The sequence below is a fragment of the Sarcophilus harrisii genome, chromosome 2 (assembly GCF_902635505.1).
Source record: "Sarcophilus harrisii chromosome 2, mSarHar1.11, whole genome shotgun sequence".
Taxonomy (NCBI): domain Eukaryota; kingdom Metazoa; phylum Chordata; class Mammalia; order Dasyuromorphia; family Dasyuridae; genus Sarcophilus; species Sarcophilus harrisii.
In genome coordinates, this window is record NC_045427.1 from 537354736 (window position 1) to 537381268 (window position 26533).

The window sequence follows — 26533 nt, forward strand, 5'->3', positions numbered from 1 at the left end:
ATGTCTTATCTGAGCAATAAACCTGTGTCAAGAACAAAAAACAATTCAAACTCTGTATGTTTATGTATGTGTGTGTGTGTGTGTATGTGTGCTCATGTGTATGAGCCCAGTACAATTTTATTCTTGAGAAAATAGGATTTTAAAAGGCAAAATTGCTTAATTACAATAGGTAAGGATGTAATATCAGAAAATTGAATTTTTTGTCTAGACTTTTTCAAGATTGGTTATATGACTAGAAGTAGCCACTTAACATCTTTTGGTCATAATTTCCTCATTTCTGAAATGAGTCTTATGGACTAGATTTATAAACTCCCATCTAATTCAGAATCTATGATTATAAAATAAATTTACAAAAATGTCCTTTCCTGCTTCATCTTTTCCCACGTAGAGAACAGCATATTATTGTTTAGCAGCTGAAAATGAGTGATGTTTGAGCACTCTAAGACTAAATCATGAAATCATAGATAATTGGAATGAAAAGATATCTCAGAGATCATCTCAAGGTAGATTTCTTCTTTGTAACTTGCACTTTTTTAGTTTCATGCATATTAGCCACTTGGTAGCCTCAATTGCATAGAAGAAGAGCAAACTAATTATGTTTGAAGGCATAATAGAAAATAAATGATTATGAAGAAAATTATGTAGGATGTAGGGGAAAGTCTAGTTAAATCCTTTTATTTTATGCTAGGGACATAAAGCTTTGTATTCCTGTTAAAGCCATTCTTAGACAAATGAAAACCAGTAAATGTTCAAATGCTTATGCTCTTGGAGAAGTTTAAAAAAAAACTAAACTAAACTTAGTGACTTTTAAAGTGTTTGAGGTTAAAAATGGATTTTTCTCTCCTAAAATACTAGTAAAGAAAAACAAAGCATCCATATCATAATTTATTTTTATTTAACTAACAATTGATATACTGGGTTACTGTTTTTTTTTTCCTCCTTCTTTGCTATTTTCCATTAAGCAAGTTCTTTTAAAACACATTTGAACTTTTCCCATCCGAATGATTCCCATGGACAGTTGGCAAAGAAACTAGGACAACTTGCAAAACTGGGATTTTTTCCAGGCATGAGTAACTTGTTAAAAAGCCACTATTTCTCTAATACTAACAGTAAACAGAGTTCACATCCACATAAATCCTCTGTGACCCATTGGGAAAAGTTTTATATATGTATATGAAATCTTTTTTTTTTATTCATAAAACACTTTGGTCTCAGCATGTCTGTTTATATTTCACTTTAAAAAAATAAATACACACATCTATGCCAGTTGAGTTTAAAAGGTATCATTTTTCCAGTTGCCTGCTGTGTGCCAGTGATCTTTTGATGGATATGATTTAGAGTACCTGGCTAGCATTTGGGAAGTATGCTTCTATATCCTCTCTCTCCCTTTATAGGAAATTATATGGCATTTGAATAACATTTATACTTTTATGTATTTTAATTTTATTGTGACAGCTCTATGAAATATATTTCTATCTTTAATTTTTCATTTGAAACTTTTGGTCTGTGAATGAATTTTAAAAACAAAGTGATAAGAAGCTGTTTGATTCAGTACAAATGGAGATAATAGGTTAATATTGATACAGTTAGCCCTTGCTACCCTGAGTATAAATCTTCTCTTATTTGCCAGTGGGTAATAATAATAGTACTTTGTAGATTATATAGGATCTTAAAAGGGTACATGTTTTAAAGCTACTATTATTAAGTTTTATTTTGTAGATCTATTTAATGAGGCATGTATAGGTTAAGTAAGACTTTACACAAGGTCATGCAAGTATTCAGAAGTTGTTGTGGGATTAGAATCTGTGGTTATCACTTTCTGTTCACTGTTATTTAATAGTGATATGTGAATGTAAGAAATCTCTGATATTGTACATAATGATTCTTTTTTAAATATTGAGTTATTTTACAAGCACCTCTGACATTCTGAAACACATTTTTCCCTCTGATAATAGTCCCACATTCATGAGATTTATTGTGTTTCCTGCTTCCGGTCACATGGTCCAGAATAATAACTTTTCTGTGTAATACTTTTGCATTTTTTGATCATGATCCTAGCTGGAATTGGGAAGTAAGCTCTAAGGCAAAATGGAAATAGAAAATTATGGGAAATTGTAGCCATACTTTTTTGACTCTCAAAAATGCTTAATTTTGTTTTGATTTCAACTTTAGATCTGTCATTATTTGCTTCTATTTTACCACTTAAGATCCCTTGCAAAATATACATTCCCATTAAAAATAATAAGGAGTTAGAGGTATGGGAACACTTCAGAATTTTTCCAAAGGTCATGAAATGTATCTCAGCACAATATGGGATTGGAATTCTAAACACCCCACTTCCTAATGCTGAACTGAAACTTTAGATAATTCTCCTTGTTCTTCTTGCTGATAGAGGTCATCAATATTTTATCTCCTCCAAAAAAATTAAATATAGTTAAATAGAGGTAGGAGCTGAGGAGAGATGAGAACATTAAAAAAGTAATTCTAAACAGTGCCTTTCTAGTTTTGTCTTAAAGAATGTTTTGCTGCTAGTATATAATCCTGAGGAATAATATAGTTTGTTAAATAGGAAATCTGGTTTTGGAGTTAGAAAGACCTGATTTCAGGTCCTCCTTCTGTTATATAGATGTTCCAAAAATATTAATGAAATAAATACAGCTTAAAACTGAACTAAGACTTTTGGGTGATCCTGATAATTGCTGCCAGATTGTAAGCAAATTTCTTAACTTCTTTTCAGTGCCCCAGAAATAACTCTTTAAAACTAAAATTAGTTGCTCATTTGTATGATGGGAATGAATTTCCACAAGGTTATTTTCACATTCATGAAATCACAGGTCTGGACAAATTGTAATTATAGTCATAGTCATAATAGTTAGACTGATATTTAATATGACAAGTGTAGTTGTGGTTAAATATCCCATGTAAGCATGAATGATCCCTCTTTTTTGCATATTCTGTGAGAACTGAATCAATCACATGGCAAAATTCAAATGCTTTAGAGAAGACAGACAATGATCAATTCTTGGTTTCTACCTTTCAGTATTTTAAATATTAATGTAAGATTTGACATAAAAAAACTGTAACATAATAGGAGAGTTTAACTAGCACAGACATATAGACCTAACTGTGTCTGGGGACATGGTCAGAATAATGGCCAGTAGTTTTTCACTGCGTCTTCTTCAATCACACAGCGTGTTTGTTTTTGACATTTTCCCTTTGGTCTTCTGGAACCTTCATTGTCAAGATGTTTATTGTAGACATCTGATTCTTGGTTAGTAATTCTCTATTACAAAAAAAAAAAAAGAAAAGAAATAAAAAAAAAAAGAAATCTAATATTGTATTAGAGAAGATCAGCTTCCTTCTGTTTTCATTAAAGCACATTGTTTTCACCTTCCTTGGGGGAATAGGTAGGCTCCCATGATTCAGAAGTAATTCTGAATACTGATTTTCCAGTGTTAAACCAATGAAAGTTAAAACAAACCCTAAGGAAATGCATATTTAGAAATTTAGTTAGACTGTAATTTCTTTTTTTTAAATACATATTTCTTTATGAATCATGTGGAGAGAGAAAAATCAGAACAAAATGGAAAAACCATGAGGAAAAAAAAACAGAAGAAAAAGGTGAGAAGGGAGAAGTGAACATAATATATGTTTATTTACATTCAGTCTCCATAGTTCTCTTTCTGAATTCATATAGTGTTTTCTATCCATAGTTTATTGGGATTGCCTTGGATCACTGCACCACTCAGAAGAACCTTGTCTTTCATAGTTCATTATTGCACAATCTTACTATTACTGTGTGCAATGTATTCCTGGTTCTATTTGTTTTGCTCAAGATCAATTCATGTAAATCTTTCCAAGCCATTCTAAAATCAGTTTGTTTATCATTTTTTATAGAATAATAATATTCCATTACTCTCATATACCATAACTTATCATCCCCAAATTGATAGATATCTTAACTTTTCTCAATTCTTTGCCACCACAAAAATAGCTGCTACAAACATTTTTGCACACGTGGGTCCTTTTTCCTCCTTTATAATTTCCTTAGAATACAGACCCAGTAGTAGCACTGCTAGATCAAAGGATATGTATAGTTTAAAGTCCTTTGGGCATATAGGCTGACACTTCTTTTAGGATGTGGTGATCTCTCTGGACATAGAGTGATATAAGTTCCAAATCATTTGTCTAGAGGAACATTTCTGGTACCTTACTAATTCTCAGTGAAACCAGAAGAATCTGATAATCAGTCTATGAATGCTCATTTATTATTATTTAATATGTGCTAGAGACTGAAGATATAAAAATAACAATATTCAACATAAATCTTGTTCAACTAACCAATGAACAAATCAATTAATCATTGAACAGATTTTTATTGAGTATCTATTATTCAGTACTGTAATAATTTTTGGTTACAGAAGTATGTGTTGTACTCTCTACAAGTTTATTTTCTCATTCTAGAGATCAGCCTAACATATGAAACAACAGTAAACAGGAATATAATACAAAAAAATAAGTGCTTGCTTATGAAATATTGATAACAAATTAAAACAAGAGAAAGACAACTGTATAGAGTAGAAGGGTGACAAGATTAAATATTAAAAAAAAAAAACTAGGTTAGAATCTTGGCTCTTTCATTGACTAGATAATATGACCTTGCTCATCACTTAACCTCCCTTAGTCCCATTTTCTCATCTATAAAATGAGACGGTTTGACTAAATGGTTTGTAAGCATCCTCATTCAACAAATTTCTGTATTTTTTAAAATTTGTATTCTCAACACCTAACCTAGTTCATAGATCATAGTAAGTGCTTAATAAATGCTTGTTGAATGATTGATTCAATGAGTAGGTGAAATATCTGAAACAGATTGTTGTTGTTTTTTTATATCCAGTAAAGAAAATTTTCTAGACTTCAAAGTTAGAATTTGCATGACTAAAAACAGGAAACATTTGAATAGTAATCTGAGTTCTTTGTTGTATTGATGTCTTTAAGACAAATATTACACTTAAGATAAATGCATTAAAAATAATATGTCTAATAGGTTTGTAAAACTAAAACTTACATTTAATTCATGAAAATGCAAACTTCCTCAAAATAGCACTGCATTTTTATTTTATTTTTAGCCAATATTTTGTTACTCAACTCAGGTGTTCTTGAGCTAAGATAGTCAAGAATATAGCTTTATCCTCAACAGATGCACTTCTTAGGCATAAGAAACTAATTCAACTTAATTTAGTCATTGGCATCCTTGTGCTACTTCTGTCAATGTGAATCAAACTAAGCGTTAATTTTTGAAGCAAAACCTCTATGATCATTTCACTTGTGATTTAATCCAGATCTAACCTCAGGCCTTTTTAGGTCAGAGGTCAATGAACCAATTTACTCTGTTATTCAACTCCCTATCAGTAACCATTGTTATTCCCATACATGGCTCTTATTACAGTAGATTATTCATTCATTTTTTCAGGCTGTCTCAAATTGTGCACATTTCTCATTTCTCAGAAACTTTGTGAAAAGGTTCAAGGACATAGAGACTTTATAGTCTTTTTTACTTTGTTTAAAAAAAAAATTACAGGACACAATCTACCTCCCAGGTGAATAGTTTAACAACAGTATATTGCTATAGAGTGAGTGACTCACTTTAGCATGACATGAAGACTAAGGTGAAAGAGAAAAGGAACAATTGAGGACGAATGGATTCAGTTTTAAGGAACTAAAAAAACCCTTCAGTTTAAAATGTTACTTTCTTTCTTTCCATTCACCTTCACCTTTAGCATCTGATGTGTTACAGAGACCTCCTTCTTATATTTTAAATATTCATTTCCAATCCCTCATGTCTCACAGCTATTGTCTGGAGAGAGAAATATGACATCCCAATGAAGCTCTAGTTAAGTAAAGGAGAAACCCCAAGGATCAGCAGTCCCCATTTGGGGAATCCCTGCTCTAGGGCATTAACCCTCAAAGGAAGAATTAAAGTGGGTTTCTGTGTCAAAGAAACTGAATGAAAGTGGGGTGGAATCATTAAGAAAGAAAATGACCTAGTTAGAGATACCCATATTTTCCATTACCAGTCTTTTAAAAAATACATCTATAAGTTCCACACTTTTTCTTCAGAAACTATCTGTGAGTCTATGAAACACCCATTAGTGATGTTTCAGTCTATGCAAATATTTTTGATGAATGCTTTAGAGGTGAAGAAAATTATCCTTAAAATATTTAAATTTCTTTTTTTTTTTTTGATAGAGAACATTAAGATGGTCAGAAAACCCACTGTCATGCAGAGAAACAAAGATTTTTAAATAGAAAAGAGAAAAATGGTGGTAAAAAAGCTTTTATTCTTGAACTGTTTACTTTGGATCTGTTGCTAATCAGAAACAGAGTATCATTGTCTGATAATTACATATGTGGTGTTGTGCTGCAATTTATTTTCCAAATTCCAGAGCTATGCTCACTTTTGATTTTTTTTTTTTTTTACAATTGTGGAAGTCATTAGAAAACCAATTTATTCCTTCCATTATCCTCCGTTCCCATCCCTGAATCACTGTCTCCGTGGAGAGAAATCAAATGATAACCCAAAGCGGATGCCATGGAAAGTTAACCAGTACTAGCTATGTGTAATGTCATGCTATTTCTCAACTTCTTGGGAAAATGTTTCTATTTTGAGATGTGAATGCATTTATTCAGGATGTAGATGCAGGCATCTAGGATACCATGAAGAGAGTATGGGACCCGGAGTTTGCAAGACTGAGTTCAAATCTAGCTTTATATATTTATTTACTAGCTGTGTGATCCTGGAAAGGTCACTAAATGGGTATCTGTCTCAGTTTCTTTATCTGTAAAATAGAAATAATCATAGCACATCTCAGAGTCATTGCAAGGGAAAATGATATTTTTTAAAGTATTTTTTCAGAGTTAAAAAGCAATGTAGATGCCAGCTTTCCTATCACTATCACCATTATTATCATTGTAGGAAGATCATTTTGAAACTTACTGAAATTGTGACTTTTCATTTAGGATCATAGATTTAATCGGGGATAAACATTAAAGTTAATCTAGGTTAGCCTCCCACTTCTGTTTTACAGATAAGGATACTGAGCCCCAGAGAAAGAAAGTAACTGCCCAAGGTCATGATCAATAAAAGGCAAGTCAGCATCCTAACTCAGATCCTGTGCCCAGTTTATGACCCTTTCTACTGTACCATACAGCCAGAAAGTAGTTGAGTACTATTATGTGAAATTTTTTTTTATTTCAGTATTTTAGATGCTACCTTATTGGGGTGCATAAAGAAGGCAAAACAAAATCATCAGGAAATATATGACTATTATATGCAGATCAAAGATATCTTTGATATTCAACACTGCCATTTAGACCTTAAAGTCTAAAGACTTTAGAAGTCTTCCTAAAGAAGAAGATTAATATAAGTTTTGTATTTGTAGATGGAGAAACAGTGATCTGACATGAAACTTATATTATTTCATTTATTCTGTTTGGGGACTATTATATTTCTTTTCTAATTTTATTTTAAATCATGATCTAAATGAAAAGGTTGTGTTGTATATTTCAGCCACCAAGCATTGAATGAATTGCATTAACATTAAAATAATATTCTTCCAGACAAATGGACAAATATTCAATAATAACTATCTTATTCTCTAAGGCCCCAACGAGTACTTTATCATGTGAGTATAGCCTGTCTTTTGACAGAAGGCTTCCCTGAAATCCATCCACCCCTCTGTCGTTCACAACTTTCTGATTCAAACCAGCTTGACTCAGTCTGGCCAAATGACTGAGTTTCTGAAAACTCACATTGTATATTAGCAAGAGGGTTATTCAGCTGACCTTTTATCCTGAGTTGGACAGGTTGGGTCTGACCACTGGTGCTGCTTTCAATCACAAAAGATTGTTCCAAGAGAGAAAGTCAAAAGAACAGAAACCAAATGTGATCCCCTTCTCCCACTGAAGTCTGACTTAGAGAACAATGTAAAAATCATTTCTAAAGAATATTCCAATAGTGTTGTTATGAGAAAGGAATATAGGTAAATTATTTTAAACATTAGGGTTATATAAATACTGAAAATTTTAAATAAATATTGGATAGTAAGAAAAGAAACAAAGCCGTTATTAGATGCTATTACTTTGTTGAGATTTCTTGCCATCTTATTTTCCTCCAGTACTGATGGCACCACTTTCCCTGCAACAAATATGTGAAAGTGACCTCTTCCTCTAAACTTTTCATAAATTTATGCCTCTGTATTCTACCTTGTATTGTAGATATTCATGTACTTTTCTTCTCCAACTTCCATTAGCCTGAAAGCATCTTGAGAATAAGATCAGTGTTATTCCATCTTTAAAAAAAAAAGTCACTTTCATATGGGGGGTATTTCAAAATGCAATCTATTATTTGTGCAATTGAATGTATTTTAAAAATTCATGATTGTAGAAACCTCAGAAGTATAGTAGGATAGTAACATTTATATTTTTTTTTCTTTTTTGTGTACAGAGTATTTTATTTTTTCCCAGTTACATGTAAAGATAGTCTCAACATTAATTTTTATACAGTTTTGAGTTCAATTTTTTTCTTTTTTCCCCACCACCCTTTCAAACATAGTAACCAATCTGATATGTTATACATGTTCAATTTTGTTATTTCCACGTCAGTCATATTCATTTATTTTTCTACTGATAATAAAGATGATGTGCTAAGTATTAGCTAGCTCTGTATTCTCATCCAAAAAATGAGGTTAGGTTATATTCTCTATTTTTTGACCTATTATGGCAGTATGTTAACTTTGTGGGATGACTCAATGGCTTAAGTTCTCTTAGTCTTAGTTGAGAACCATCATCATTTAACATTAAGGTGTCAAATAAACTGTCCACAATATTCCAGTTTGGGGCCTGATCAAAAGTAAAGATAAATGTAATATCTAACAAATGTAAATATTTAACAAAATAAATAAAAATGTAATAGAACTCAGATAATGTTAATATGTGATTTTCTAAATTACTATGCATATATTTAAAATGATTGTACATGTGTAACCTATATCAGATGGGGAGGGAAGATATAAGGTAATGAGGAAGAAAAAATTGGAAATCAAAGAATGTTGCAACTCTTTACATGTAATGGAAAAATAAAATACTATTCCAAGTGACTATGTGACCACAAGGATCCTTGGGTACAATCTAGTGACTCCAGAATCTGTTCGAGTTTGATACCACTGGTTTAAGTGGACAGATCATTCAACTTGGACTAAGGAAGGCCTGGTTTCAAATTCCCCTTCACATAAATGCTATCAACTTAAACAAGTCTCTTCATCTCTTTTTAATTTAGTTCCTTTATCTGGAAAATGAGGAGGTTGATTTTGATGGATCTTAAAGTGCCTTCTAGCTCTAAATCTCTGGTCCTATTTCCCAGAGTTTTGTGAGAATCACATTTAATAATGTAGGCAAAGTGTTTTGTAAATCAAAAAAGATCTTCTATATCTTAGGCATTACTATCACTGTTCATAATTTTTAAAAAAAATTCAGGAGCAGAAAACAGTGTGTCTTTTTTCCTTATACACACACGCACACACACACACACACACACACACACTCTTCCATGAAAACATGCAAGTTCACAATAGTGTTACTTGATTGAATATACATTTATAGATTATCTTGGTAGAACACAATAAAGTGGCGCCTCCTATTTTATCTACAAGGCTCAAAGAGCTACTATGTATTTATTGGGGGTGTTACATTTTTTTCTCTCTCCTGTCCCATCTATGACTGGGAGGGTCAAACATGGGCAAGTTCATTTCTGGGCCAACTCTGCCAAATTATATGATGTGAATTAATGTCCACTACAGCTTAGAACAGCAAACTCTGATTTAAGCTCATAGGTTGAACTTGTCTACAATTGTTGAGGTGAAAGGCCAGTTCATACCCATTAATTAACCTAATCCATCTCAATATACTTTATTTTATACCTTTTGGGGAATGTGGCTCTGTGAAATATATTTAGATAAAGTAATGCTTTTTAAAATCTAGAAATAGTTGTTCCTCTGAAGATGATTACAACTTACTTGAATGCTAAAAGTAACTGACCACTTTCTTTTTTTTATATATTTTAGAAACTAATTTATTTAACATGAACTGCACAGTATTTGTATGTATGTGTGTATCTATGTGTGTATTTTTTCCTTAGACCTGCACATGAAGCAGTTTGTTGAATCAAATAAGCTCATCCATTATAGTTTGCCTTGGGGTAGGGGATGTTTGAGGGTTAGATTTTTTTTTTTTCCTGATCTTGAATTTATTCCTTTCGGATTTGATGGGTATATATGTTCTACTTGCATAGATGATGTTGTATCTTACAAAATATGAATAATAAAGACTATGAAGTAATAGCTTGTTGATTGTAATATAGGTTCAGAACTAAAATTTTAAAAAATTCTAGGTATAATTAATTTCTTACTGCTTGAAATGCCAAACTCAATCTATCTAAAACTATTTATGTTGTACTCAAATTTTTCCTTAGAATATAGAAATTTCTTAGGACAATCAAATCTCAAAATGCAGGATATAATGTAGGGGTTCATGGACTTCATTGGCAATCTGGTGAAATCTATAGAGCCCTTCTCAAGATAAAGTTACTCATATTCATATTTGAACTGAATGCTAAATTTCAGAGGTTAATAAAAATAAAGGCATAATTTCCCACCTCCCACCTCAAATTCACACAACTCCTGGAATCTAAGTTTACCTGAGGCAGTCATTAAATCAAAAGCTATTAATCTGGAGTCCATTGATTTAGTGGATTAATATGTGTTTTAATTAAACTTTATTTTTCAAAAATGATTTATTTTTAGAACTGGGACAGATCTTAGACCACTATTCCAGCCTCCTTATTGTCTTAGGAAAGAAGCTGAGACCCTGAGATCTAAAATCATTTGTCCAAGTTTATATAGATTGTAAGTGGCAGAGCCAGAATCTAAGTCACTTAAAATTTTGAATTCATGATTAAAATTGACGATATCTACAAATTATATAACTATGCAAAATTACATTATTTAGTAACAGATGCAATGTCTTCTATGGCTTTAAAAACTGCATTTAATATTGTCATGATGCTTACTATTTTGTTCAAAGTATTTTTCCAATTTTTGAATCACTGAAAACATCTGTGTCTTGTAACTAAATTGCTATTCCAACTTTTTCTACCAGCTTGTTAAAAACAACAACAACAACAACAACAAAAACCCAACCCTAGCCACAGAAATAAATTGCCTTTTTTTTGGAAACAGTGTGGGAAATAAAATGGGAGTATCTTTTTAGTGATACTCAAAATCTTCATGATTTGAAAACTAATATCAATAGAAATTGGGCTAAAAGAGGCAGCATAGGATACTTAATGTGTCACAAAGATCTGAGTTGAACTCTCCTTCTGACCCATAGTACCTATGTGACTTTAAGCTAGTCATTTGACCTTTTAGTGCTGCAGGCAACATTCTAAGTAAGATTATATATTGCCGATAAGTTATCCATGTGCATCTGTTGGAATAAATTTCCACACCATAGGTTACATGGAGGGAATCACAGATCCAGACTAAACAACAGCATAAAAAACTGAAGTTTAAAATAGCAGTTTGTCACTTAAGTAAGAATTAACAAGAGGAACATGCATATAATTGAAAAATAATTTTATTAGTATGCTTTTTCCCTTTTCTCTTGTCAAAAAAAGATAAAAATAAGCATATTCATTATACATTAGTAAAGGTAATACTATTTAATATGATAATGTATATCAATATTTGTTTTGAAAATATTTCCCCAAAGCAAGGTAGTTAAAAGGTTCCTATCACATTGATTATTATTACTAAAACTGAAAGAAAATATAGCACTGGGGAAAGCCTAAGTGAATTATACAATTTTGTAGTCAGATTAAGGATTATAAATAATTTGTTTAACCTATTTGAAAACCACAATAGACAAGCATCTATACGTACACTCCTCCATGTGTATATGTCTGTCTCTGCCCTCTCTGTCTTTGTCTCTGTCACTCTATCTTTCTGTCTTTCTGTCTCTGTTTCTTTCTGTCTCTATCTCTATTTCTTTTTGTATCTGTCTGTCTGTCTCTTTCTCTGTCTCTCTGTCTCTTTCTGTTTCTGTATGTATATCTATCTGTATATCTGCTCTATCTCTGTTTCTGTCCCTCCCTCTCCCTTCTTTCCTCCCTTCTTTCCCTTTTGCTCCCTGCCCCTCTCTCTCTCTCTCCTTATCCTTGTCTCTGAACCTTTCCCTCTTCTCTCCCTCTCTCTCTTTCTCTCTCTCTGTCTCTGTCTCTCTCACTCGCTTGTTCTCTTCCCCCCCCCCATTCCTTTTCTTTTTTTTTTCTTTTCTGTAAAACGGAGATGGATGTGATGACTTCTAAGTTTCCAGATTTAAATCTATAATATTAAGTGAATTATTATGCTAGTAGTATGTGTTTAATTTTTGAGAGGACCTGTAATTTCATTAGTATAGGGAATTCCTGGTTAAAAAAAATTCACTCACCAATGCACTGCTTTGCTTTCTCTTTAATTTAAAAAAATTTGTATGATCATAAGTCACACAGTCAGTATATGTGAAAAGGTAAGATTCAAAATCCAGTCTTACTATGAGGCTAACTACCCATCCTTTGCCATGATGTTTCTCTGGGTATTGTGTCACACAATAATCTAATAGATAAATGACCAATTGATATAACTCTGGCTTTGTAACTAGTTTACAGAAAACTGATCTGACCTTTTACCTCAAATTTCCCTAATAGTTTGGCTCCAAGGAAAATTTGGAATAAGATTCAGAGGGTACTTTGTTTTTATATTTAGAATCTTAATAATTAGTTTCATAAAAGAAAATATAATTGAGGTAAACATTGTCTGACAGATGTTTCTATTTACTTTTCAATTCTCATCTTCTGCCAGCCCCAGGAATAGAACATAGGTTTTGGTATTATAAAACAGGAAGAGATTAGAGAGATGATGAGAAGAGAATGAATGAGTAGTAGACAGAATATTTTATGCCTCAGAAATGTATTTTTTTGACTTATACATGTATAGGTAAAGGGATAGATTAAGATAATGCTATGCAAGAAATCTGATTTGCTGGTTTTTCAAATCTAAGATTAAGTTTTAAAATATAAAGGACTGAAACTAACAGCAAAAGCCAGAACAATACAAACTCTCAAAAAGAAAGTCTGCTTATCTGAACATTCATTAGCTTTGCTGGCTCATTCTATATTATAAATCATAGTTTAGAATCTGTGCTGTTATGCACTATCCACTGGATATTATGCAATATCCATTGGCTACCAATACTCAAAGGACAAGTACATATGACAAATTAATTGGGATGGGGTGTCAAGGACTAGATAAGCATTGCAAATAGACAATAGGAGGCCAGACTATGCAATTCAAATCCTATAAGATGTTCTAGGAGTTATTAGTAGAGGGAAGCAGAATCAGAAAGGAAAAGTAAAGGGAAAGTGATGAAATATCTTGTTCAGTTCATATCCTACATTAATGAACTATGTAGTGGCTTATTTTAATAATGTGACAACTAATAAATAAGCTACATACAGAGCTCACCTGAAAGTCAACTGACCATTTCATCTTATGTCTTATAGAATGAATGAACTGCACAAGAAAAACAATTTAATTCAATAAAAATTTATTAAGCACCTATTATTTGTAATGTGTAGGGCTAGATACTGGAGATATAGAGATGAAACTGATCCCCATTCTTAAAGATCACAAAATCTAATTTGAACTTCTATTCAGTCTTCTCATAGTTTCTTCCTTAATTAGAATAAACAATATAAATTCCTTGAAGGCAGGGGTTGTTTTCATTTTTGTCTTTGTAACCTTTACATCATCAAATGATGACTGATACATAATAATCACTTAATAAATGTTTGTAGAATTGAATTGAATTAATTTGGGCTAGAAGGGGAATACAACACTATCATAGAAGTGACAAGTTATACAGATAACAAGATAAGAGTAGATGGAAAGATAATGCTGGCATAATCCCAAGAAATAGAGAAATCTAAAAGAGAAGTAGATTTCACAAGGAAAGGTAGAAAGTTCAGTTTTGCAAATTTAAGTTGATAGTATGATCAGAAATATGTAGCAAGAAAATAAAGATTTAATTTTTTCCCATGTAAAGTCATGGACCTGCTGAATGCTATCTACATTGACCTTACAATAATAAAACCTCAGGGATGAGTTGTCCTCTTAATGCAACAGCATTCATGGTGAAAATGTCCTCTGAGCCACTGTCACTTTCCCATTGGAAAAAAAAAAAGTCCCAGGCACAATTTCAGCTAGCTAGAGATCTGCCAAGAAAACAAAGCAAAACAAAATAAAACAAACAAAAAATCCCTTTCCGATCAACAAGACAAACACCAGGAAAGCACACTATCATTGGAGCCAATAGGGGAAAGATTATAGGAAAGGACAGTTGTACGAAATATACAAACAAAACAACAACAAAAAGAAGGAAACAAGCCAATTCTTGACTATTAAATTTGTGACTTATACAAGGTTTCCCAGTTTTAGTTGTTTTCATTACATATATATCTATATCTATATATCTACATATATAGATATAGATATATACTTTAGTTGTTTTCACTACATATATATCTATATCTATATATACACCATATATAGATATAGATATAAACATATAATATAACAGAATAACTCCCTTTGATCAAGTTTAAGGAAGAAACAAAGTTAAAATTCATTTGTGTCCATTAATAGTAACCCTTTAAAGATGTCTGTATGAACAGGGAAGTTTGCTAAAACGAGATGAGAAACTATGTTCAGAATTTTTCTCCTCCTTTTCCTTGAACCAGATGTTTGAAAGTTGGTGCATGTTTTATGATCTAGAATTCTTTTGTTGATAAAAGCAGGAAGAAAGACTCATAATGACAATAATAATTATTAAGTTTTATGATATGTATGATACAGTAACAGTTTGGAGAGGAAAGCCTACTGCTTCTTGTCCAAACTATATGTTGTCTTCAGATGAGGGGTTGATTTTACAGAAAGGGAAATAAATATAAAACAAAAGCAGAAACATACACAAAAACACAATACAGAAAAGTAAATCTTTTTCCTTAAAAAAAAATGTTCACTTTTTCTTTGGAGAAATCAATTGTCAAATCAATAAGTTGTACCAGATTTCCAAAAAATGAGTTGAGTGGGTAGAGAAGGACTGAACAATATTGACAACTTTCTATTTTAATGTCAAGGCCTCAGCTAAAAAGTTCTTGGACCAAACCCGCTCTCTGACAGAATGTATTTTGCCAAAGAAATGTCACTGCTGCCAAATAGGCCTAATGAATGCTTAGATTTAGAATCTCATTTATGTTGAAATATGTTTACTAAGCCAACTTGGAGACCGAACACTGGGGCAAATTGTTTTCTCAATAGTTTAATAATTCCAAAGACCTTGTCGGCTTCATAAAGCTAAAGAGTTGTACTATTCACTTACAATTCAATGTCATGTTCTTCAGAATTGTATAAAGTGTTCATAATGAAGCAGCTACAAACACAATAGCATATCATTGAGTAAGAGGCTTTTAGCTCTTTCTGAATCCTAAGTGAGAATGAAAAAACATCCCCCAACTAAACCAGGCCAAAGGAAAGTGACTCATCTCAGGACCTGTATTCCTTCTAATGGCTCAAAATGATTCACAAGCTATTAGTACAGGCTAGACAGGCATAAGATTCTGAGGACCTGGGTTAGATTGGGAATGTAAAGAATATAATGCCCCTGTAGAGAAATAGAAGATTAGAGTTACTAGGTACATTAAGATCAGTTCCTTCAATTCCTACATTTTAGAAATGATAAAAATGAGAAACCAGAGAAGGTGAGTGGCTTATCCAAAGCCCCAGAGCTAATGGGCAATGGACCCAGTATTAGAGAACAAGTATTCAGTCTTCAGGGCTAGTAATCATTCCAACACACTAATAGCCATTCTTGAGGAAGACCTAGTAAGACTTAGTGACTAAATAAATATAACACAGAGAAAAGGTAGGAGTCAAAGATAATCTTTTGGTTCAGAATGTGAGTGATTAGAAAAAGAATAACAATAGAAATATAATAATGATCAAGTTTTTTTAAGATTGACATACATACATTTTCTTTAATGTATTTTACATACATTATTTTACATAAATCATTTTCTTTGATCTTCACAGTAACCTTATTAGTATACCTATTTTACAAATGAGGAAACTGAGACTTAAAAGAAATAAAGTGAATGTCAGATGTGTCAAGCCTAATAATGTAACTATGAGTCAAAACAAGGCCTCATTCAAAGTATGGCCTGATAGAAACATGGAAGGATGATGTGAAATGGGTTTCAGGGAAAATAAGGTGAGTCTAATTGAAGAAATGTTTAGTTTAAGATAGTCAGAATATTCTTTTAAGAGGTGAGCCTAAATTCAAGGAAAAAAGAATAATTTTTAGGAGTTAGTTATGCAAAAGGCATGAATTTCTTTGGTAAAGAAGAAACTTTTTACCAATGAAGGTTCACTCCTTTTGAATAATTTATTTATTTTTAGAATTGCCCACCATAATGAGTTATTAAGTCACTTGCCCCCAGTCTTTCACTATGCATTATAACAGGCATGATCTCTTTTCCATATGAACAAACTTATAAATTTGATCTAGGAGCCTGAATATGTGAATGGTCAAATCATCTGTATTTAGTATTTTTTTTTCAGTCATGATTCCAATTGGAGTTTTCTTGGTAAAGATACTGGAGTGATTTGCCATTTCTTCCTCCATAAAATTCCACTCCAAAATTCTGTATTTGGTGAAATTTGACATTGAGACTTTTAAAATGAGCACATGATTACCAATGCCATTCCCTTTTCATTCTTAAAGCAGTTTAAAGAGGCTACACACCTTTTTATATAGCATATACATTTTGTTTTGTTTTTTTTAAGATTTTTTACTTTTTAAAAATTATTTTTGGCTCAGATCCTCAAGTATTTGGTAAAATAAAAAAATGTTAGAATACTACATTTGAAAACTAACTGTCATAATAAAACAAAAATAAAATCTAAGGATTCTAAACCAGCATATTCATGTTTATCAGACAGGTATAACAAGTCTTGTTTTGTCTTGTTCTCTCACTCTCTCTCACTTTCTCTCTTTCTGTCTGTCTCTTTCTCTGTTTTTCTGTGTCTCTGTTTCTGTCTCTGCTGAATTTTGGTGTCCATGGTGAACAGAAAGAATCATTGAAGCCAGATAGAGCAGGGGTAGGGATGCAATTAGGGGTGGGAAGCCAAGGAGGAGTAAGGAGTGAGGGAAATGAGTTAGGGGTGATGATAACTAAGAATTTAGCAGTGATTAGGAACAAATATAAAATGATAACTTAAAAATATAGCAAAGTAATGAAAAGGGGTTTTGGTTATTACTGTAGTTTGTTTTTTGGTTGTTTAATTGGTCTTTCTAACTAAGGATATATAACTATGTTTTTTGGTAGTTGGAACTAGTCCGTGGAATGGATAGAAGAGGAGAAGACAAAAAGGGTACCTTAAGTTTCCTGATCATCTGGGTAAAGAGTTAGCCTCAATAGGAAGACTGTCACATCCTCTGATAAAGGAGGGAGGAAAGTAAGAATATACCAAGATTTTGAGATTTAAAAGATAGGAAATCATAGGATTTAGAGAATTAATGGATAATTGAAGTCACCTAATTCAAACTCTATTTTACGATGGAAAACTGAAACCCAGTTGAGCTAATGATGGATGTAATCAATGTGCTTGGTAAGATAAAAAGCAACATCATATGTTGAAATGAGGTGGAAGTGGGGTGGAGTTAGGGACTTGAAAATAAAGGAGAAAACTGAGGGCATTCATTGTTGGATTAAGGCAAGGAAATAATCAGATGCAAATACAAAGATTTCAACAAAAGAGAGAGAAACAGAGAAAGAAAGAGACAAGAGAGAATGTGTGTGAGAGAAACAGAGAGGGAAGAAAAAGAAGATAACGAATAATAAGAAGAAGCAGAAGAAGAAGAAGAAGAAGAAGAAAGCAGAAGACGAATTCGAAGAAGAAGACGAAGATGAAGAAGAAAATGAAGAAGACGACGATGACAATGAAGAAGACAAAGAAGAAGAAGAAGACAACAAAACAAGTCTTGTTACACCTGTTTGGTAAACTTTCAAAGTATTTCAATTCTTTTGATTTTCAAAACTCCCTGTTAATTTTTTTTTTAAACTATCAACCATGTTTTGATATTGCCCTACCTTCCTCATTTTGATCTATAAGCATTTGTACGGGATTTTAAAGTCCTCTTTAAATATTCCTAGCTGAGGCTTCAATTTCTTGAAGTAGTAGATGCTTATCAACCTCAGTAATTGTTCAGTATGTTCATAAGAGGATTGAAATTAAAGTTAACATGAGAATTCTTGTAGATTTGACAACATTTTGATATTTATTATTTTTCTTAAACTATGGTGACTGATAGCTGTCAGTTCCCCAAGACAATTCTTGTATTCATATCTCATTGATTTCCTTGTCTTCTGCCTTGTTTATTATTCTCTTCTTTCTTTCCTTCTCTTTTGACTTCTCCTCTTATTCTTTTAATTTCATTTCTTCATCTCCTGATCATTCTCATCTTTCTCAATAGCTTCCTTCCCTTCTTCTTCTTTCTCTTCTTTTGTCTCTTTTTTCTTCTTTTCATATTCTTTTTTGGTTTCTCCATTCTGATATAATGATACATGTCTGAACCTCATTATAATTCAAATTAGCCAGGAAAGCTTAAATATTAGTCAAGATGGGAAGCAAAGAAAATTATATCTTCCAAATCATAAACCATAAAATTTTAAGTCTACCAATGCTCTCTTACTTCCAACCTGCAAAAAAAGGAAAATTTCCTACAGCTATCTGAGGGAATTAATGGAAAAATTATCAGTGAAATAAAAGGAAAAATCGATTAGTTTGGAGTTTGATCATAATAGCCACCAAAACTATATAAAACATTCTCTAAATGAACAGGGAGTTACTGCTATTCCTAAAGAAGAGTGTTAATTGCTTCTAGAAATTTCACAAAGCTCCAATTTATACATAAATTATTTTCAGTTTTATATTGTTTGATAATTAATTTTATAATTTTAGTGTTTAAAACCATTTTCATAAAATGATTGTCCTCTATGTGTATATATATATGTGTGTGTGTGTGTGTGTGTGTGTGTGTGTGTGTATAAAACATTACTTAAAGCAAATTGTTTACATTTTGTTTTTGCTTTAAATAGAAATTTTATGATCAAAGAGATATGGGCTCTGGACCTGACTCTATCTGATTATAGAGGATTTTAAACTTTAAATGATTTTCATATCCTGGAGAATGAAGGTATTGGTTTATACATAAAGGGTCTCTTCTATGCAATCTGCTAGGACTTGGTCATGAAAGGAGATACTACACATTTTCTATATAAGTAACATCACTGTATCTTGGGTCATGATGTTACCTTCAAGCAGATACAATTAAAAGGTAGACTAGATCCTTTATGTTTGTAAGATCTCCACTAACCTCAATGTAAGCTTCATTGAGATCTTTGAAATGCTTTCTTTCTCCACCTCAAAATTTCCCATTTCCTCGTACAAACCATTAGAAAGTACATTTGAAAGTGAAGCCTCTATCAGAATATGGTATTACATGACATTGTAACCTTTTTCCCTCCAGAAAACCACCCTTTATGAATAAAACATAGGTGACCTTTAAAAACTTAGCAGTTGTACTAGGTGATTGCATATTAACAAGCTTTTTGAAGAAATAGGACAGGCACTGTATGTTTCAGTTAAGGACAGATAATAGAACTATTCAAATAATTTATTATTTTATTCAATATGGGAAAATGTAACAACTACCTCAACAAAGTCCTGTTAAATTTCCCTGAGTATAATTTTATGCAGGTCTCCATTCATTTAAATTGTACACTTACTATTAAGTTAAAGCTCTGATAGAAATGACATTGCTTCCTCTTTTGGAAATTTTACATGGTTTTGTTAAATTTCTCTTGAAGACCTCAGCTCCATTTCTTGTAAGTAGGAGAAAAACTAAACCAGTCTTTTCACTGGTAATTGGTGAATAATGACCATTAGCTCAGGTCCTGTATTCTGAAGGCTGTATAATGCTAACATGATTGACATCATGGTCAAGGAGTTGATGAGGATACTGCCTTTCAGTTGAGCTAAAAAGGACAAAAGGCTCAAATTCATTTCATTCAGTAGCCTCAATATTGAGCTATACCATGGCTGGTCATGGGTGACATAAAAATCATTGAGATTCATAAAATGCTCTTAAGGAGTTTATAATCTTGGAGGAGAAAAAGGAACATACAAAGATAAACACAGTACAAATTAGAGTACAGAGTGTTTTAAAAAAAATGCACTTGCAAATGCGGTTATTTAAGGAGGTTATAATGGAAGACATAACATGTGAGTTAACTTTTAAAAGATGGGAGCAATTTTAATGTGCAGAAATCAGGGCAAAAATGGTAATCCAGATTTAGGGATTAATTTAAACAGAAATTTAGAGATGAGCGATCTTAGGTAACATATTGGCCCAACCTATACCAAAGGAACAATGACCAGGGAACTAAGAAAGCTAGGTTCTTGTCTTGTCTGTATTATTAATTTTTGGTATGATCTTGGATAAGTACTGTTACTTTTCTTTATTTCTATTTATCTTTAAATTAAAAATAACCCACTTTTCTAGTCTTGGATAATAATTCTTAGGCTAAGACAAAAGGAAGAAAGAGAAAAAAGGAAGGAGAGAATTTATTAAGTCCTTATACTCCTTGTTGGTGGAATTGTGAATACATCCAACCATTCTGGAGAGCAATTTGGAACTATGCTCAAAAGGTTATCAAACTGTGCATACCCTTTGATCCAGCAGTGTAACTACTGGGCTTATATCCCAAAGAGATCATAAAGAAGGGAAACGGATCTGTATGTGCACGAATGTTTGTGGCAGCCCTCTTTGTAGTGGCCAGAAACTGGAAACTGAATGGATGCCCATCAATTAGAGAATGGCTGAATAAATAGTGGTATATGAATATTATGGAATATTATTGTTCAGTAAGAAATGACCAACAGGATGATTTCAGAAAGGCCTGGAGAGACTTACAAGAACTGATGCTGAGTGAAATGAGCAGGACCAGGAGATCATTATATACTTCAACAACAATACTATATGATGACCAATTCTGATGGACCTGGCCATCCTCAGCAATGAGATGAACCAAATCAATTCCAATGGAGCAGTAATGAACTGAACCAGGTTACGCCCAGCAAAAGAATTCTGGGAGATGACTAAAAACCATTACATTAAATTCCCAATCCCTATATTTTTGCCCACCTGCATTTTTGATTTCCTTCACAGGCTAATTGTACAATATTTCAGAATCCGATTCTTTTTGTACAGCAAAATAACGGTTTGGTCATGTATACTTATTGTGTATCTAATTTATATTTTAATATATTTAACATCTACTGGTCATCCTGCCATCTGGGGAAGGGGGTGAGGGAATGGAGGGGAAAAATTGGAACAAGAGGTTTGGCAATTGCCAATGCTGTAAAGTTACCCATACATATAACCTGTAAATAAAAGGCTATTAAAAAAAAGTACTTATGTCTTGCCATGAACTGTGCCAAAACTGAGGGATAGAAATGAAAAGCAAGACAGACACTACTCTTAAGTTTATATTCTAATGGATACACAACACATAAAGCTGTAAAGCAAATGCATGGTATAGAAGTAGTCAAGAAGTGTCAGAGAAGCCTGGTGCAAAGCAAGATAATTAAGAAGCTCCTCAACCAGAGTCTAGCAACCCAGAAATATATTCCAAGAGTGTGGGGAGTAGAGAGTGAAGATAATAATTAACATACAGATCTCTTACTCAGAAGTACTTTGAAAAACCCAAACTATGCAAATACAATGTAATATTATTTTTATTTGATATTTGTGAAAAATTAATTCTAATTATAAATCTTCAGGTAAGTGGCACAATAGAGAGAGCATTGTTCTGAAATCAGAAAAATGAAAGTTCAAATCTGATCTCAGACTTTTCTAGTTGAGTGATCTTAGAGAAGTGACTTAATTGCTATTTGCCTCGGTTTTCTTATCTGTAAAATTGGGGTGATAACAGCATCACCTCTTAGTGTTGTTAAGATTAAATGAGATAATATTTTAAAAGTGCTTATCATAATGCTTAATAACAACAGTAGGCACTATATAAATGTTAACTTATACAAACACACTTTTAAAAAAAGATTTTTTATTTAAACAGTTTTGCTGACAAGAACATAATAATTTTGAATTTTATTTATTTGCTTTTGTATGTTTACATAAAGAAAGACTTACTTTTTGCCCAAATACTTTTCAAACATTGCTAAATTATATAATAATTTCCTTTATTGTGGAGGAAAGAGGGATCTTTTTAGGGAAACAAATTATCACATATTTTTTCTTGATAAAAAGGGTATAAATGCTTTGAAACCATCAATATGTGCTATTATCTTAAATACTCTATTTTGCTCATAGAGACATTAATATAATTTAGAGCCATAAATATTCATTAGATTATATAAAGTCATAAAGATTCACTTTTTCAAATCAATCTACTCATGTAGGTACTTCTTATGCCTGTCTTTATAGGACATAACCTTTTATAGGTTTAAAGAACCTATCAAATAAACTGTTCTTCCTCCATTTATAAATATTTTTGGGACATATATATGATATTTGGCGTATTCATTTTTGTTCACTCACTCTTTATACATGACTGCTACTTATCTCCTTGTCAATCCATCCTCAATGATATTTCCTTCCATTTCCTTTGTATGTCATAAATTGATAATATTTTTCAACATTCAGAAACACACACATATATAAAATCAGCCACTAAACATTAATCAATCATCCTTATGTGTCAATCACTACATTAAGTGCTAGGGATACAGATAAAAAAGAAGATAGTCCATATTCTCAAGATTAATACAATCTAATGGGGGAAGACAACCTATAAAAAGAAGCTGAAAAAGGTTGGGGCAGAGGAAATTTGAGAAGGAAAGTTCTTGGTTTCAGGAGTTGGTGGAGGTCCAAGAAGTGCAAGTGATGAGAAATGAAGAGTTGGTAGATCTACAATCCCTCTTAAAATAAAAGTTTTGGGAGGAATTATTTGTTCTGACTTTTAGTCAGAGAGACAAAGCATACTGAGGGTTCTGATGAAATATTTGTCCTTGAACCTGTAATTTTGATTATAAATATTATTTAATTTTAAAATATTTGTATAATATTTTAGTCTGTCCCTGTACCAAAATTTTATCCTTCCATGTATTCTTGGCATGTAGCATTACTTGGAAAATCTTGTTGAACCAGCTTTATAGTTACAATTTTTTGTTATGTGATGATCTTTAAAAATAATGTATTAAGTACTCAGAATTATATACATATATACATATGTATATACTTATGTGTATGTATACTTGCAGATGTATATAAACATAGATCTTATATCTATATAAATGTATGCATGTCATGAGTATGCATGTGTACATATATACTGCATACATACATGCACATGTAGACATTGACATGAAATCTTCCTTTATATCTCAGAATTCTTGATATGCCTAAAATGCTAAAATGACAAATGTAGTGATTTTGTCTGTAGAATATATCTTTAGCTCTCAGGAGAGTTAGTTTATATAATAAAAAGTTGAAGCAGCAGCAAATCACCTAGAGGCAATCCTATCCAAGACTTCTCCAATAAAACACCACAACTTCTTGCTGCCCCCTCCAAATCTCAAACATATTTTGTTTGTTTGTGATGATCTTTCTGTGATTGTTATGTGATGATCTTTAAAAATAATGTATTAAGTACTCAGAATTTAGATCAGAAATATAAAGTTGAATGTGGCTACCCATACTGTGTCAACATTATGCCACATTAACTCAGCTATTTGTTCAATTTAATACTTTTTTAGAACAACAAATGAATTGTAATTGGCTACTTGAGCTGTCACATACATCTAGTTAAAAGACTTTCATGGATACTTGACCGAATCTCATCACTAGATAATATTGTATTTTGAATCAATGATTGTTTTCTCATTGTTCATGATTTTAAATTTTAATTTTTTACTGTACCTGTAACTTAACTTTTAATTTTTTACCTGTACCTGTAAATAGAGGGAGCTACTGGTAAGGAATTTGTTCTGCCAATATACATTATCACCTTCTCTGTGACTTACAGTATTCTAGAGGACAAAAAGAGGATAAGAGACTTGCATAGGTTCACATAGTCAATATGTGTCAGCACTTTAACTTGAAGCCAAGTCTTCTTTTCATCTAGAAGTGAATTCTCTATTTATCCTGCTCCATATTTGTTGGATATCAAAAGAAAAAAACTTTTGTTCTTCAATTTCTCTTATCTTCATTAGAAATTAAATAATACCAAAGAAATAAGAATCCATAATCTGTATTTCACTCTTTTTCTTTTCTTTTTGCTGAAGCAATTGGGGTTAAGTGACTTACCTAGGATCACACTGCTAATTAAGTGTGTGAGATCAGATTTGAACTCAGATCATCCTGACTTCAGGGATGATACTCTATCCACTGTGCCACCTCGCTGCCCCTTATACTTTGCTCTTAAGTTGCCACTGAAAAGTTCTGCATTATCATATACTTTTGAGCCAAGATATCAAGTAAAATAGTTATAATTAGTTGAAAATGAAACATTTTTATATATGTTTGAGATTTGGAGGTGGCAGCAAGAAGTTGTGGTGTTTTATTGGAGAAGTCTTGGATAGGATTGCCTCTAGGTGATTTGCTGCTGCTTCAACTTTTTATTATATAAACTAACTCTCCTGAGAACTAAAAATATATTCTACAGACAAAATCACTACTTTTGTCATTTTAGCATTTTAGGCATATCAAGAATTCTGAGATATAAAGGAAGATTTCATGTCAATGTCTACATGTGCATGTATGTATGCAGTATATATGTACACATGCATACTCATGGCATGCATACATTTATATAGATATAAGATCTATGTTTATATACATCTGTAAGTATACATACACATAAATATATACATATGTATATCTACATTTTACATTTGTATGTGTGCATATCTATCTCTATATCTATCTAACCATTTATCTGTATGTGTTTATGTAGGTATTTTTGCATACATGTATGTAGGTAACTCCCTATAATGTACACAGGATACATGGTACTTTTTTCTTTGAGCCAATGAGAGGAGGGGGAAGGGGAAGAACCCTGTATAAGACCAACTTGAAAGGTTTTCTCCAATGTGTCGTTAAGGTGTTTCAGAGCATCTGTGTTGCTGCCATGTGAACTGGATAGGAACACAAAGTAATCAATTTCAGTTGAGAGCACTAATTTATCACCTTGCCATCTTTTATTGCAAGGTAGAGAATCCCTTTGCTCTCTCACATCATACTCCCTCCTCCCTCCTCCACTCTCCAATATACAAACTCTCATTCTCAATCTCATTCTCTCCTACCCCATCTAACTGCTAAATATCAGGAACTGATACAAATTTTATTTCTTTGGTCAATATTTGTTCCCAGTTTTGTGGGAAAAAAATTTAGCCACTATTTTATTTTCCAATATTGAAGGACTTCTCTGTTGTCACATACTACTGAACCAAAAATGTTAAATAGACAATTAGTATAAAATGAAACATTACTTTTTTTCTGTTCAGTTGGACTAGGGAAAGTACAGTACTAGAAAGACTAGGAAAGAAACAGTAAGGCAAATGATTGTTTCTATGTAGGTTAAGAAACTCACTTCATGATGATAAACATAGTAATTATTCCTTAGAATGAGTGCTTGAAAGGCCAAACCAAAAGCATAGAGCTGTCAAGTTTTCCATCTCTGGGTTTATGGAGTTGAGATGGAGTTGAAATTAGTCATCTCTAACTACAGTACAGAGCCCTTGCTTTTCTGAGGCCACAGGATTTCTTGACCTTCACTACTCTCTGTTCTCTTTCTATCTATTATCGACTTGCCATGCATTTATACATGGGGAAGCTCTTCTTTTCCTTAGACTATTGGTCTCCCCCTCTTCTCACCTTCACTGACTTATTCTCACCTTCACTGACTTATCCTCACCTTGTTGTCTTGGGGCTTGTGGTTTAGTGGGTTGTCCAAAGGAGGAGGAGGGGGATCCAATACAAATCAAGAATAGAAGAAGATATTTATTTTTACCCATAAAGCAATTCTAAACCTATTAAGTAACTAGTACATATTAATCTTATAAACTAAACTTATAACTACATCACACAATTGACTGGAGGTTGATGATCATCATCATAACATTGTATAGTTGTGCAGATTGCTAAATGGGCACTTCCCATTTGAGCTCTATATTAGTCATTGTTGGATCAATCAAGCCACTGATGCATGCATTTGCTTTGCCACTAGCCGCTATTGCAATTG